Below are 15375 nucleotides of genomic sequence, written 5' to 3' on the forward strand. Positions count from 1 at the left end.
TGAATGTCTTTAGAACTGTCACTAATAGGTTTGGTAACCTTGGTCAGGTCACTCAGCTGCTTTAGGTTTTCATATTTCTATAAAATAAGAGAATGAAGCTAGATGTATATTTCTTAATATTTTGGGCATGAAAGAGATCTTTGAAAATCTGATGAAATAATTGTAGAGATCCATACTCCCAGAAAAGTGTACAATGTGCCTAAATTTTTGTGTGTAGATGAAAGGGACAAAAACATAAAATTATAGGAGATCACAGCCTTTCCTCTTTGTTTCACGTCCTAAAGAAGATACTGTATCTGCTCTACTTTCCTCAGGGCCTTTGTTATACTGCTCAGGGTACTGTGTAGAAAGGAGAATCGGAGGTAAGAAGAGAAGCTGGGTTGATTTACCTAAGGGTTAGGGCACTAATGTAGAAAGTGAGTAAGAATAGATCTAGGGTAGATAATGGGCACTTCATCAAAATAAAAACCTTCATGCTTCCAAGGGTATCATCAAGAAAGTGAAAAACAACCCACGGGACGAGAGGAAATATTTGCAAATCAGGTATCCAGCAAGGGACTTATATCCAGATATATGAAGAACTCTCACAATTCAACAGTGAAATCACAAATAATCCATTTTAAAAATGGGCAAGGACGTCACTGGTGGTCCAGTGGTTAAGAATTCGCCTGCCAATACAGGGGACACAGGTTTGATCCCAGGTCCAGAGAGATTCCCACATGCCATAGAGCAACTAAGCCTGTGTGCCACAACTACTGAAGCCCAAGTGTCTAGAGCCCGTGCCCCACAAGAGAAGCAGCCGCAGTGAGAAGGCCCCACAACACAGCTGAGGAGTAGCCCACACTCTCCCCCAACTAGCGAAAAGCCTGCACACAGCAATGAAGACCCAGCACAGCCAAAATTAAATATGAATAAATTAAAGGGGGGGAGGGGAGGACTTGAACACACATAACACCAATGAAGGTATGCAAATTGCCAATAAAATGGGAAGATGCTCAATGTCACTAATCTCATTAGTCATTGAGGAAATGCAAGTCAAAACCACAATGAATACTACTTGGCACCCACTAGACTGGCTATAGTAGAAGTAAAGGTGGACACTAGCGAGTGTTGGTGAGGATGTGAAAAAATTGGAAGCCTCATACTTTTCTGGTAAAAGTGGAAAACAATTTGGAAATTCCTCAGGAAGTTAAACATAGAGTTCTCATATGACCAGAAATTCGACTCTTATGTTTATATCCAAGAGAACTAAAAACACATTTCACAAAAAAACCTGTGCATGAATATTCATAGCAACATTATTCATAATAAGCAAAATGTGAAGAAACAAATGTCCATCAACTCATGAACAGATAAGCAACAAGTGGTATATCTACACAATGGAATATTATTCAGCCATACAAAGGAATAGGGTATTGATACATACTGTAACATGGATGAACCTTGAAAACATTATGCTAAATGAAAGAAGCCAGACCCAAAAAAGGTCACATATTATACAATTTCATTTGTGTAAATGTCCAGAATGGGCAAATCCACAGGCAGCAGAGTAGTGGTTGCCAGGGGATGGAGGAAAGAGTAAGTGGAAGTGACAGCTAGTGGGTACCAGTTTCTTTACAGGGTGATGCAAATGTTCTGAAACTAGAGATGATGGTTCCAGAAACTTGTCAATACACTAAAACCCACTGATTTGTAAGATGATAGATCTGGGGGTGGATGGACAGAGAGAATGAAGAAGGGAGGCAGTTTGGGTGGGAATTTGAGGAAGGAAGGAAGAAAGAGGAAAGTTCAAGGTACCTGCCTCATAAGAGATACAGGAAAGATGGATGGGTAAAGAGGATCTTTAGGATGAGGATTTTTGATATGCATTGGGATATATCTCCACCTCCCAGAAACTTTAGAAATTACACACTTTTTTGAAGAATATTGAAACTGAATTTGTGGGTTTGGGGGATGGGTTATTGAATTTAAACCGGTTCTATCTAATCCATTTATTATGGTTCTATATAATCCATTTATTTTTGGTATACACATTCATTCAGTCAACACATGTTTATGGAGCAACCACTGAGTGCCAGGCACACTGGTGGACAAGACAAGAGGAGATGCTGCCCTCCTGGAGCTTACGGGTTAGTGGTGTGTGTGCGTGTGTGCATGTGTGAGTGTGTGCATGTGTGCGTGTGTGAGTGTGTGCGTGTGTGCATGTGTGTTTGTGTGTAGAGCAGAAGCAGAAACAGAAGCTCAAGCACAGACTTTGTGAAACAAGTAAAAATGATTAATTTCAAGCAGTGATAAGTGTTTACTTTTCCTACTTTTTTCACTACGTGCTATGTTACTCTATAGAATCTAACCACTGCGTAATACTCCACAGTATGCAACCACCATATTCTACCTATCCAGCTTCCCAGGTGGCTCACTGGTAAAGAATCTGCCTGCCAATGCAGGAGGAACAAGAGATGTGGGTTCGAGCCCTGGGTCGGGAAGATCCCCTGGAGTAGAAAATGGTAACCCACTCCAATATTCTTGCCTGGAAAATCCCATGGACAGAGGAGCCTGAAGGGCTACAGTCCATGGGGTCGCAAGAATCAAGAGTCCAAGTCTTGGAGTCTACAGACTAAGAGTCAGACGTGACTGAGTGACTGAGTATAGTGATAAGTGCTTTTACTGAAAAGAAGGTAAATAAAAGAATAAAGAGCGACAGAATTCTGAGGGCTACATTTTAGGGGTTCATGGAGCCCTTAAGCTCATGGGTTTAGAGACCCCAGATTCAGATGCCCTGGACAACTTAATCTCAAAACATTGCTTTTATTTAAAAAAAAAATTTGTAATACATGGACAAGTATTACATATGAGAGTACATGTGCTGATCACTCCAAATTCAATACAATGTCAGTGATTTGGAACCTGCCAATCTGGAATTTATGCTGATGGAAGAAGAGCTTAGCTCAGATTTAGCTTATATTATCAATAAAGAGTTTGTAAAATATTGGTAACAATATTAAAGGGAAACCACTTAGCTAACTTCCTCTGTTAACTCCGGCATTTCCTCACAGTCCACTGCAACTGAGGCATTCAGACAGACAGTAGGCCCACATCTGGTGGATGGTAAAATTGAAAGGAATCTTGGAGATGATCTAATAATGACTTCAGTGCCTTCAGTGTCTAGAGGAGGAAACTGATATTCAGAGGCTCAAGTGACTTAGGCAAATTTCCACAGTTTAGACTAGTCACAGAGTTGGGATCACAGTTCAGGTGCCCTAATTCTGAATCCAGTCAGAAGCATTCATTTAAAAACAATTGATATGCTAATGAAAGATTGTCTCTTTATACTAAATCAAGGACCTAAAGTTCCCTCTGAAACAATATATGGCTTCTTTGTTCTGCCTCCACTCATTAACAATAATGAAACAGTATTTTGTTTCCTGATTTTTTTCATTTGTTGAAGTTCTCTGGGAAACAAAACATTGCTTCTTAATTGTTTTATCAGTTAACAATAAAGACTGATCTTTTTTTCATTAATTTGGCATCATTAAGAATAGGAATATCATTCAGTTGTAGCCCTTGACCTCAAAATAAACATCTAGAGGAGAAAATAAGACACGTTCACAAGTAATTAGGATGTCAGCTAGATCTTGATAACTCTGTCTGATGCTACAAAGTGTCATGAAATTCCAGAGAAGCAGTCTTGTCTGCTTGGGAGAAAGGAAATCACGAAAACATCTTCTGACTTTGCAAAGCTTCAGAAAGAACTTCTGGAGCTCATGGAAAGCGTTCAAGTTTTCGGGCAACACAAAACCCATAAAACTACAAGGGGAAATCAGCAATTTCCTGAAAAGTACCCAGATAAGCCGTCTTCATTTAACCAAGGGACACTCTTGTTTTCATTGACTGCTGAAACTTTTAGAATGCTTAACCAATACTCTGGGCAAATATCTATAACTGCCTCCAAGATGACCTCAATTGTGAATGCACTTAGAATAAGATAAACGTACTTAGAAGATTCAGTTCTTTCTAAACATTAGCTGTCATATTTTAAACTGGCCACTATAACCATTTAAGAACCTTTTCAAATGACAATGTTACATGTGCTTAATGAGACTCGATAGTTTGCAATGGAATAAATGTCTTTTTAAAAAACACCCTCAGGTTGGTTTGTATATAATTTAAATATAGGAAAACTCACACTTTTTAGGTGTATAGCACCAAGGGTATCCACAAATGGGATGCTTTTCTTGTGATTCCTACAGTTAGCAATTAGCACAGTGAAGAGCCCCAGAGCTGAATGGAGAGAAACAAGCTAGGAATCAATGATAATATAAAGCAAACATCTCCACATGTGCTGTGTGCTCAGGCAGTGGGGTATGCCCTTTATATGCATAATCTCAGCTCCTTCTCCCATCTCTATGTGAAATATTCTTTTATGAGTCTCTATAGATGAGAAAACTGCAGCTTGGCCAAGGTTACCTATTCGGGAGGTGGCAGGCTCCCAAGCAGGGAGAAATTCCTGCTTCTGTCACTGAGTTGTTTTGAGATTTGGGGAATTCCCTTCGGCCTTTTAGGGCTTTTCTCATTTGCATAAGGAGAAGGTCCTACTAGTTTTCTGGTCCCCCAGAAGTCATTGCTTCCTAATCACAGAGAGCCCCACCATCTTGGATCACAAGCGGAAGTAAAACATCTGACCAGCAGTAGCCCCAGGGTTGACAGTCTCAGACAGCAACCTCAGAAGTTAAAGAAACAAGTAATAAAGCCACCCACGCTTGGACGGAGCCCAGTCTGCACCCAAGCAAATCTGGTTTCCTCGTCATCAGCAGTTGGCACGGGGCAAGGACAGTGCCATCTAGCGGAGGTCAGGAGGTCAGAGAAACAAATGGTGAGGAAGTCCATTAGGCCTCAGCCCAGCAGAACAATGGGGCCCCTGTCCTCTGCCCTGGCTTCTCTGGTCTTGTCACATCTTCACAGACCACAAATAAAGGGATTGGAGTTGGCCGAGCCACCCTCATTCTTTCAGTTTTCAGTTCTGTGGTTGCCAAACCATCCTCCGGCACATCACCCCAGTAGCTGCCTGCTCCCACGTCCCTCTCTCAGCTGTGAAAGTTCGTTATTGCCCAGTCACCTCCGAGGGGAGGGGAAACAGGAGACTGGAGAGTTGGAAGTCATGTGTGCCTCTTCCCTAGGGTTCAGTTGTGACTCAGGAGACCCACTTTTGAATTCTGACTCTGCCACCCAATGGCTGTGCACTGGGGCACCCCAGTATCTAGTATGTATTTTAATTGTTGTTTTTAAAAAAGGGGGCTGAAGTCAGGAAGTAAACTGTATTTCCCCTGTAATAGTTTGTTTCTCTTTGGGGTGTTGATGTTGAACACCAACATCTGGGGAAGAGTATTGTTTCTTCCTGATCATTCTACATCTTGGGCTTCTCTGTGCCTCGTACTTTAGAGCAGCTTCTTGCTTCTGACCTTGCCAGGGGGCTTGAGGGATCTGAGTTCTCCCACCAGGGACTGAACCCAAGTGCCCTGCAGTGGAAGCACAGAGTCCTAACCCCTGGACTGCCAAGGGTCCCCTAGAGCAGACTTTAAACCTGTAGAATAGCACAGCATCAAGCCATGTTGTTGTTCAGTCCCTAAGTCTTGTCCAGCTTGTGGCCACCCCAGGGACTGCAGCACGCCAGGCTCCTCTCTCCTCCTAGCTCCCAGAGTTTGCTCCAACTCATGTCCATTGAGTCAGTGATGCCATTCAACCATCTCATCCTCTGTCTCCCCCTTCTCCTTTTGCCTTCAATCTTCCCCAGCATCAGGGACTTTTCCAATGAGTCGGTTCTTTGCACATAAAAGCCTCGGCGTGCTTAGTTGCTCAGTCATGTCTGACTCTTTGTGACCCCATGGACTACAGCCTGCCAGGCTCTTCTGTCCATGGAATCCTTCAAGCAAGAACACTGGAGTGGGTAGCCATATCCTCCTCCAGGGAATCTTGCTGACCCAGGAATTGAACCCTCCTCTCTTGCATTGCACGAATATTCTTTACCAGCCGAGCTACAGGGGAAGCCTTGAGTGAGTCCCAAAGCATGGCTTCCTGGCACATTTTACTTGATGGGACTCAGAATAAAAGATGCTGTTTGCACTGTGCATTGAGGATAAACAGACAAGGCAGCCAGAGGGCATCCTCACTTCCCCAGGGGCTCCAATGTCCTAAAGACTCCTGCTGCCCAGTCCCCTTGAAGCAGCCTCCAGGGGTGAGGGGCTCATTCGTTCATCACACCTACAACATCTGTGTCCCAAGGTTCACTTCTTTTTTTTATAGTTTTTTAAAAAAATATTTATTTGTCTACACCGGGTCTTAGTTGCACCGTGGAATCTTGTTCCCTGATCAGGGATCAAACCTGGGCCTCCAACATTGGGAGCACAGTCTTAGCCACTGGACCACCAGGGAAGTCCCCCAAGGTCCACTTCTTGAAGAGCTGTTTTGAACTTTCATACAAATGGACAAATGTGATGAATGATCATGTTGATGTGAGTGAATCCTTTTGCCTTCCTTCAACAGTTGCCACAGGGGACATTGCCTAGATTATATTTATAAAATAGTACAAGGACATATTTGAACCAATGGTGAAAGTAGACTTGCTTTTGGTCACACACAAGGGGGAGATTTGAGTTATGCAGTTACTGGTATTGGTTTGTTGATGCCAGAGCTTTGGACTGGAGTCTTTGGAAATTCCCTTGGCCTTTCCCTTGTGGTTGCAAGATGGCCACAGAGAGCTGGAAAATGACATTAACACCCTGTTCCAAGCCAGTCTACAGAGTCTCTTTTCCACTGCTCCAGCTCCTCATCAAGAAGGACGAAACTTTCCAGAGGCCCTAAGCAGTTTCCCTTATATGTCATTAGCCTGAACTGGGACACATGGGCAACCTCTGCTGAGAGTAAGACTGAGAAAGCAAATATCCAGCCTCTTTACTAGGATGCCAGTCAGGATGAAGAGGTTTTGAAAAGTCAGTTAGTAGTGTCTCCTTGCCATGCAGAGCATTTCTGGTTATAACTTAAAAGGAAAAGCCAGTCTTCATTTCCCAGTATTATCCAAGCAAACTGCTAAGTCACTTCAGTCGTGTCTGACTCTGTGCGACCCCATCCCTGGGATTCTCCAGGCAAGAACACTGGAGTGGATTGCCATTTCCTTCTCCAATGCATAAAAGTGAAAAGTGAAAGTGAAGTCATTCAGTCATGTCTGACTCTTCAAAACCCCATGGATTGCAGCCTACCAGGCTCCTCTGTCCATGGGATTTTCCAGGCAAGAGTACTGGAGTGAGGTGCCATTGCCTTCTCCTCCAAGCAAACTGACTGCCTATTATTAAAATATATCAACAGAAAAAAATTTTTTTAATAACAGAGCATCTGTATTTCTACAACATCTGCCAATCCTGTCAATATCTGGCAGCTTGGTCCATAATGATTTGCTCTGATTTCTTAAAATTGGAATTCCCACTTTCCCTCCTGAATGTTCCAGGGTTCTTTCAAATGCCTTCATATCTTAAGGCCATGAGGTTCCTGAAAAACTGCTTCTACCCCCTTCTCCATCTTGCTGCTCTTTTTCCTAACTGCTTCACAAAGAGACTTCTGGTACATTTATAGCTCAACATCTTATTGGGAATTAGTCTTCAAGAAATGAGATATTAATGTTTTATTATTTTAAAGTAGATATAAAATATTTTAAAATAATATTAAAACTAATAAAAATATTTCTTAGTTTATTAAAAACATATTTTAAAGTTACATACATGGTTTCATAAATCAAGTACAATAAAAAGCAGGAGTCTCCTGCCCCACCTTTGCCAACCTCAATTCCTACTTCCAGTCAGTAATTTTCTACTCATTTAGCTTTCTTTGTGTGTTTATATCTATATTCTAAATGACATTCTTAAATTGATTTTTTTTTTTTTACTTTTTAATGTTAGACTCCATCTGTTGAGTATTTCCTACAAAATAGGAGAGAATTTGACTTCCTCATTCAGGCATGCTTGTGTGTGCTAAGTCGCTTCAGTCATGTCCAACTCTGTGACACTGTGGACCATAGCCCGCCAGGCTCCTCTGTCCATGGGATTCTCCCGGCAAGAATACTGGACTGGGTTGCCATGTTCTCCTCCAGGGAATCTTCCCGACCCAGGGATTGAGCCCTCATCTCTTGCATCTCCTGCATTGGCAGGCAGGTTCTTTACCCTCATTCATTCCTGCACCTATTTTTCTTCTCTTCCTATCATCACTATATGGTTATGTCACCTTCTTTTATTTTAATGCTTTTTGACTTTAGCATTCTGTTCTTGTTTTATTGTTGCAAAAATTTCTCTTATCTAACGATATAAATTATTGTAAGCCTACTCCCTCTGTCTCCGTCTCTCATGTTCTTCATTTGTTATATTTGCTCCTTTCGAAGGCTTCCTTGAAACATCTGTTGATTTTTGGATGTCCATTGCTGCCACTAAAAAGCTGACCAGCAGCTCTGTGTAAATAGAATTTATTCAGTGATTAGCATCATTATATTGTGGCAGATGGGGACCCACAAGGGTTGGAATCTGTAGGTCTTCTCTCTTGGGTTGACTGACTTCCCCAAAGAGGAATTCTCCAGTCTCCTGTTGGGGGTGATAGAAAACTGGCTGTCCAGGATTACAGGAACCCAGTGTGGGAAGAGCGCAGTAGGAATTACTGCTCAGTATGAAGAATCTGCTTCAAAGGCATCTCCCCACCCCATCTCCTCCAGTGAGCTGGGTGCCCCAGAGCTCAGAGTTTCTCTAGAATTTCCAAGAGCAAAGCTTCTGTGCTCTATTCAGGTCAGCAACGCTCAAGCTGCAGGAGCCAGGACAGGGAATCTGAGAGTCTGCTTCTTCAAGAGACTGACTGCTCTCTGCTTTTGGTCTCCTCCACACCTGACTTTCTGTTGTTTGTGTTTGCTTTGTTTTGGGCCATACCACTCACCTCTTTTTTTTTTTTTAACCACTCACCTTTTTGGATCTTAGTTCCCCCAACCAGGAATTGAACCTGGGCCCAGGCAGTGAGAGCACTGAGTCCTAAACACTGGACCGCCAGGGAATTCCCCACACCCGACTTTTGACAGGTGCTGCCTTCCATACCTCGGGCTTTCCGAGATTCTGCAATGGGCATCAGGTGGTTTCTTACTGGGCATTCCCCCTTAACTCTCTCTGCCATTAAGTTTCTGGTATTTTTGTTCTGCCTAGTCAGTTACCACTTTCCCATCTGTTTTCCATTTTGCAAAATAGTGTTGACCTCACTTTCTCCCTTACTCCTCCCCTGTTCTCTTTAACTTCTTGACTTTTCACCATTTTTATTTTTTTTTTAATTCTCGTGTCAGTATGGTTGGGGCTTCCCTGGTGGCTCAGAGGGTAAAGCGTCTGCCTACAATGTGGGAGACCTGCGTTCGATCCTTCACTTGGGAAGATCCCCTGGAGAAGGAAATGACAACTCACTCCGGTACTCTTGCCTGGAAAATCCCATGGACAGAGAAACCTGTTAGGCTACAGTCCATGGGGTCTCAAAGAGTCAGACACAACTGAGCGACTTCACTTTCTTTTTCTTTTGGTATGGTTTCATGAAAGAATAAAGATTAACACAAGCATTCAATTTATTACATTTAACCAAAAGTAATGTTTCATTTTCAGGTGTACAATTTCAGCTGGGCATATGCCCACTTAGCTATTTATGTATATATCTGAGTGTGTGTATGTAGGAGTGCTTCCCAGGTGGCATAGTGGGAAAGAGTCCATCTGCAATGCAGGAGATGCAAGAGACGTGGGTTCGATCTCAGGGCCAGGAAGATCCCCTGGAGGAGGAAATGGTAGCCCACTCCAGTATTCTTGCCTGGAGAATCCCATGGAGAGAGGAGCCTGGCAGGCTACAGTCCGTGGGGCCACAGAGAGTTGGACATGGCTGAGCGACCAAGCAGCAACAGTATGTATTTAGAGATAAGAAAAATAAATGCCTATTATCTTACATGAGAGGGAGACTATACCTTCCAGCTTCCCTTGTAGCCTGCTGTGCCAATGTTATGAAAGTGGAAGTGATGTGTGTCCAGCTGAGTCTTGGCCTTCATGTACAACTCTGGGCTTATCTGCTGTTTTTCCCATGGGCTAGAATGTGGGTATAGCAACAGCCAACCTCATCATGATGCAGACAAGGATGAAACCCTAGGGGATGATGGTCAAGCAAACGGAAGCAACTTGGGTGTTTGAATGAATAGACCCAGCATCCTAGGCCATTTACCTCCAGGCCATTATGTGAGAAAGACATTAATTTCATATTGAGGCTTCTGTAATTTGAGGTCTCTTTCTTATGGTCACGCAGCCTGTACTCTAATGCAATTCCATTGACTGGTTTGCAAAGCAGATCCATGGATAAGCTGCATATCTATTGCCTGGGTGTTTTTAAAAAAATATACAGTATTGGGCTTCCCTGGTGGCTCAGTGGTAAAGAATCTGCCTGCCAATGCAGGAGACACAGGTTCCATCCCTGGTCTGGGAGGATCCCACGTGTGACGGAGCAACTCAGCCCGTGCCCCACAACTGCTGAGCCTGTGCTCTAGAGCCAGGAAACAACTACTGAAGCCTGCATGCCCTCGAGATGGTTGTCCACAACAAAAGAAGCCACTGCAATGAGATCCCCGCATACCTCAGCTAGAGAGTAACCCCACTCACCACAACTAGACAAAGCCTGTGAGAGCAACAAACACCCAGCAAGGCCAAAAATAAAAATCAATAAAATTTAAAAAAATTTTTAAAGGAAGCATCAGATTACTTAGATATGTGTATATTATATTGGTATTGTTGCTTAGTTGCTAAGTCATGTCCAACTCTTTCACGAACCCATGGACTGTAGCCTGCCAGGCTCCTCAGTCCATGGGATTTCCCAGGCAAAAATACTGGAGTAGGTTACCATTTCCTTCTCCAGGGAATCTTTCTGACCCAGGGATCAAACCTGCATCTCCTGCATTGGCAGGTAGATTCTTTACTACTGAGCCATCCAGGAAGCCCTAAGGGCTGAGTGCAGACTAAAAACTGATAGTAAATATTATTATATTAGAGTTATTTCATATTAAATTTATATGTACATATTTTAATATTTATATAGAAATACACACATGCAACATAATTATAAAATTAACTGTGAAGTTCAAAAGAGAATAGAAAATGAACATGTAACATTTTAGAGAATAATCATTAAATCAAGGTAACAAATACATCACTCTCCTGTTTTAACTAGTATCTAGAGTAATTTTATCTTGGAAGTTTTATGAAATTGACACAAACAGACCTTTGAGCAATTAGGCAAAATCCTTGTTATGAAAAGAAGAAAGTGTCAGTTGCTCAGTCACGTCCGACTCTTTGCAACCCCATGGACTGTAGCCCACAGGCTCCTCTGCCCATGGGATTCTCCAAGAAAGAATAGTGTCTATAATTTTCTGGTTATAGTTCCAGACTGTTCTAGAGTTTTCTCATGTAGAGTCTGATCCAGTTCTGCAGTCACTGCAGGGCAATTTGAAACAAAATATGTAAAATACATAAGGTTTCCTGACCCAGGAAATCAGCAATACAGATTTTCTGAATTAAAACTATCTGGTAAACTTCACTCTGTTCATGACAAAGAACAGGGTTGGGAAACAAGTGTTTTTGTTATCTCAGGAAAATTAACATTGGCCTGATAGATTGAGCATGACAGCATTTTTCCAATAATCTATACTCACGGTACGGGGCCTGTTTGCCATAGCACATGGTAAGCCTTCCAAAGCCATTCGTAACCTTCTCTCACACAGGGGACTAGGGTCCTGTTTTTGTACAACCCGGGAGCTAAAGATGATTTCCACACCTTTAAATGGTTGGAGAAAGCTCAAAAGAAGAAGAAGATTTCAGGATTATTACATGAAATTTTCAAATTTCATTGCTCACAAATGAAGTTGTATTAGAACATAGTCATGACAATCCAAGCACACTTTATCTATGGCTGCTTTTTGCACTGTATGGCAGAGTTGAATATTGTGACCAAATGGCCTGCAAAGCCTAACATATTTACTATCTCAGTCTTCAAGTTTTGCTGACCCCTACTCCAGAGAGCAGAAAGTGAATACTCACTTTCCCAGAGATACTTGTAAGGGAGCGGGATGGGGGTGGGGGATCATGTGACCTAGTTCTGACCCATGAAACAGCCAGGAAAGTTTGCAAGAGGAACTGTAGAAAGATAGTGTAGATTCTAATGAAGCAAAAGAAAGAGAGTTGACACCTCTCTCCTTCCTGACCTAAACATGGATGTGATGTCTAGAACTGTGATGACATTTTTGTCACCGTGAAGAAACCAGCATGAGGTTGACTGCATTTTTATCTATTACTTTTTGTGTTCAAAAATCTAATGCTTTCTTTAGTCTCTGGCATTGGAATTTATTTGAAGCAGTCAAATCTGTTTCTAAAACCAGTTTCAACAATTGTCACAAGGGAAAGAATAACTTAGATGGATGCTTCCCATGAGAAATTTTTCATTTCTTTATGAATTTGATTGTGGTCACACTACCAGTTGAGTGGAGTTCAACTTTAGCCCAAGTTAAATCTGCCAAGGTACTTAGAGTGGGAAGGATATAAAATGTTTAAGAAGCTGTGTTCCAGTATTAAATGTGTTTGTTTAACAGTGGCAAAGTTGTAAAAGCATCAGTCACTGCTAATTCCTACTACTTCTGTAAAGAAAAGATAATTTTATTGTTATAAGTGAACTGTAGTTTGGTTGCTAAGTCATGTCTGACTCTTTATGACCCCATGGACTGCGGCACACAAGGCTTCCCTGTCCTTCGCTATCTCCTGGAGTTCACTCAAATTCATGTCCATTGCGTCAGTAATGCTATCTAACCATCATAGTATAAGTGAATACTCAGCTGGAATTTGATATTCTTATATTTAATTCTCCTTTTTATTGTTTCATAAGTCACAATTTAGATCATGAAATCTCAAGCAGAGTTATTCCATCCATAGCCCTTCTGGGAGCAAGGTAAAAACAAAGAAGTATATAAGATTTATTTGAATGAAATATATATTTACATAAAATAAAATAAATATTTTTAAAATGAATATAAATAACATATTTACGTATTTGACACATATAAGGCAGAACAAAACAAAATAAAAACTGAGCAAATGTTATGTAAAGATTAGGCATTTTCTAATGTTTCAGACCTCTAAGTATACTATATCTTGAGTTTCAAAAGTCCCAGGGTCTAGACAGCCATTCATTAAAAATATTTTAGAAATCCATAATAAGAGAAAATAATTTATCCTTGTGCCAAAGTGGAAGCTCCAATATTTTGGCCACCTGATGTGAAGAACTGACTCATTGGAAAAGACCCTGATGCTGGGAAAGACTGAAGGCAGGAGGAGAAGGGGATGAAAGAGGATGAGATGGTTGGATGGCATCACCAACTCGATGGACTTGAGTTTGAGTAAGCTCCAGGTGTTGGTGATGGACAGGGAAGCCTGGCGTGCTGCGGTCAATGGGGTCACAGAGAGCCGGACACAACTGAGCAACTGAACTGAGAAAGAGAAACTGGAGCTCAGAAAAGATGGTCACAGTCACAAAATAACTATCTCCAAGGGACCCAGATTTTGGGCAAATATTCAGTCATTAATTTTGAGGCCACTTGGACAAAAGAGGAAATTAAGGGGAATTCATGACAAAAATCTTCCTCAGATATATGGTGACCTTCCAGAGCCTTAAGCCTGTTATTCACACTGAACTCCCAGTAGATGGGAAATTGCAGAGTATCATAAGCTATGTAGCTAAGCTAGAATTATTCATTTTCCAAAGATTGGTTTACTTTTACTTCCTTTTTAAAAATAGTTTTTATTGCAGTATAGTTGATTTAACATGTTGTGTTAGTTTCAAGTGTGCAGCAAAAAAAAAAAAAAGTGAATCAGTTATATACATATCTACTCTTTTAGATTCTTTCCCCATATAGGCCATTACAGAGTACTGAGTAAATTTCCCTGTGCTATACAGTAGGTCCTTCTTAGTTACATATTTTATATACTGTAGTGTGTATATCTCAATCCAAATCTCCCAGCTTATCCCTCCTCCCCTTCCCTTAACCCCACCCCCGCCCCATAACCATAGGCAAAGATTGGTTTAAGAGTTGCTCTCTGCAGTTTTAAAAAACAAAAGCCCTCCCTACTGTCCCTCTGACAGGCCAAGGAAACCACTAGCTCTGCCTTCCAGCCGACTGTGGCCAGCCACCCGCTTGGCTTGGGGTTGGGGATTCTCACTGTTAAAACCAGGGAAGTCCCAGCAAACTGTGACAAGCTGGCCACTCTTCCATGACTGCTGTGCCTGAGACTCCCCGTTGTGCCCACCTAGATCGCCCTCAACCTTGCAAGCCCAAGTCGATTCCATCCCTGCCATGTCTCCTCCCAGATCCCCCAGCCACAACTCATCTCTACACAGCCAAAGCTCTGGGCTGGTGCTCATCTTGTGACCTCTGCTCCCCTCTCTCCTGTAAGATTGCTGTTGTTGTTGTTCAGAAACTAAGTCATGTCTGACTCTTTGTGACCCCAGGGACTGCAGCACGCCAGACTTCCCTGTCCTTCACTATCTCCCAGTTAGCTAACTCATGTCCATTGAGTCAGTGACGCTACCGAACCATCTCATCCTCTGTTGCCCCGTTCTCCTTTTGCCCTCAATCCTTCCCAGCATCAGTCTTTTCCAATGAGTCGGCTCTTTGCATCAGGTGGCCAAAGTATTGGAGTTTCAGCTTCAGCATCAGTCCTTCCAATGAATATTCAGGGTTGATTTCCTTCAGGATTTGGTTTGGTCCTGGTTTGAGACTGGTTTGATCTCCTCCCCATAAGATACTTTCTTATTATAGCCCCCAAGAGGGCAAAACATATGTCTTGGGCTTTAGTTCTTTACACTGATTCAGTGGTTGATCAACATTGTCAAATCGACTGCGAAGATGTTCAGAACTGGGCCCCGAGCATCTTCCTCCATGCTGTACCCAGACTTCTTGCATTTGCTGGCAGAAGCACACCTTGCCGCCAGGGCCTTGGCCCCTCCACGAAAATCTCAGAACTGCCAGGAGAAGCAGGAAATTCCAGTTGAATCTAGTAACTACAAACAAAGCTGAAAGTAATTCTTCCGCGGATTCTTGCCAAATAATTCTGGCAGAGAATAACCCTGATGGAACTCAGTAAATTAGCAGAAAACACATTACATATCCCAGATAGAGGATCAGACTGAAGTGACTGTGTCCCTCTGTTTCTAGAGCTCAGGGCAAAGAGAAATCACAGACAGGATGGAAGAGAAATTTCTCCTTTGAAATAATGGCCCTGGGGCAGTTTCTAAGCCTATCAA

This window comes from Cervus canadensis, chromosome 24 (genome assembly GCF_019320065.1).
Source record: "Cervus canadensis isolate Bull #8, Minnesota chromosome 24, ASM1932006v1, whole genome shotgun sequence".
In the NCBI taxonomy this organism is placed as follows: domain Eukaryota; kingdom Metazoa; phylum Chordata; class Mammalia; order Artiodactyla; family Cervidae; genus Cervus; species Cervus canadensis.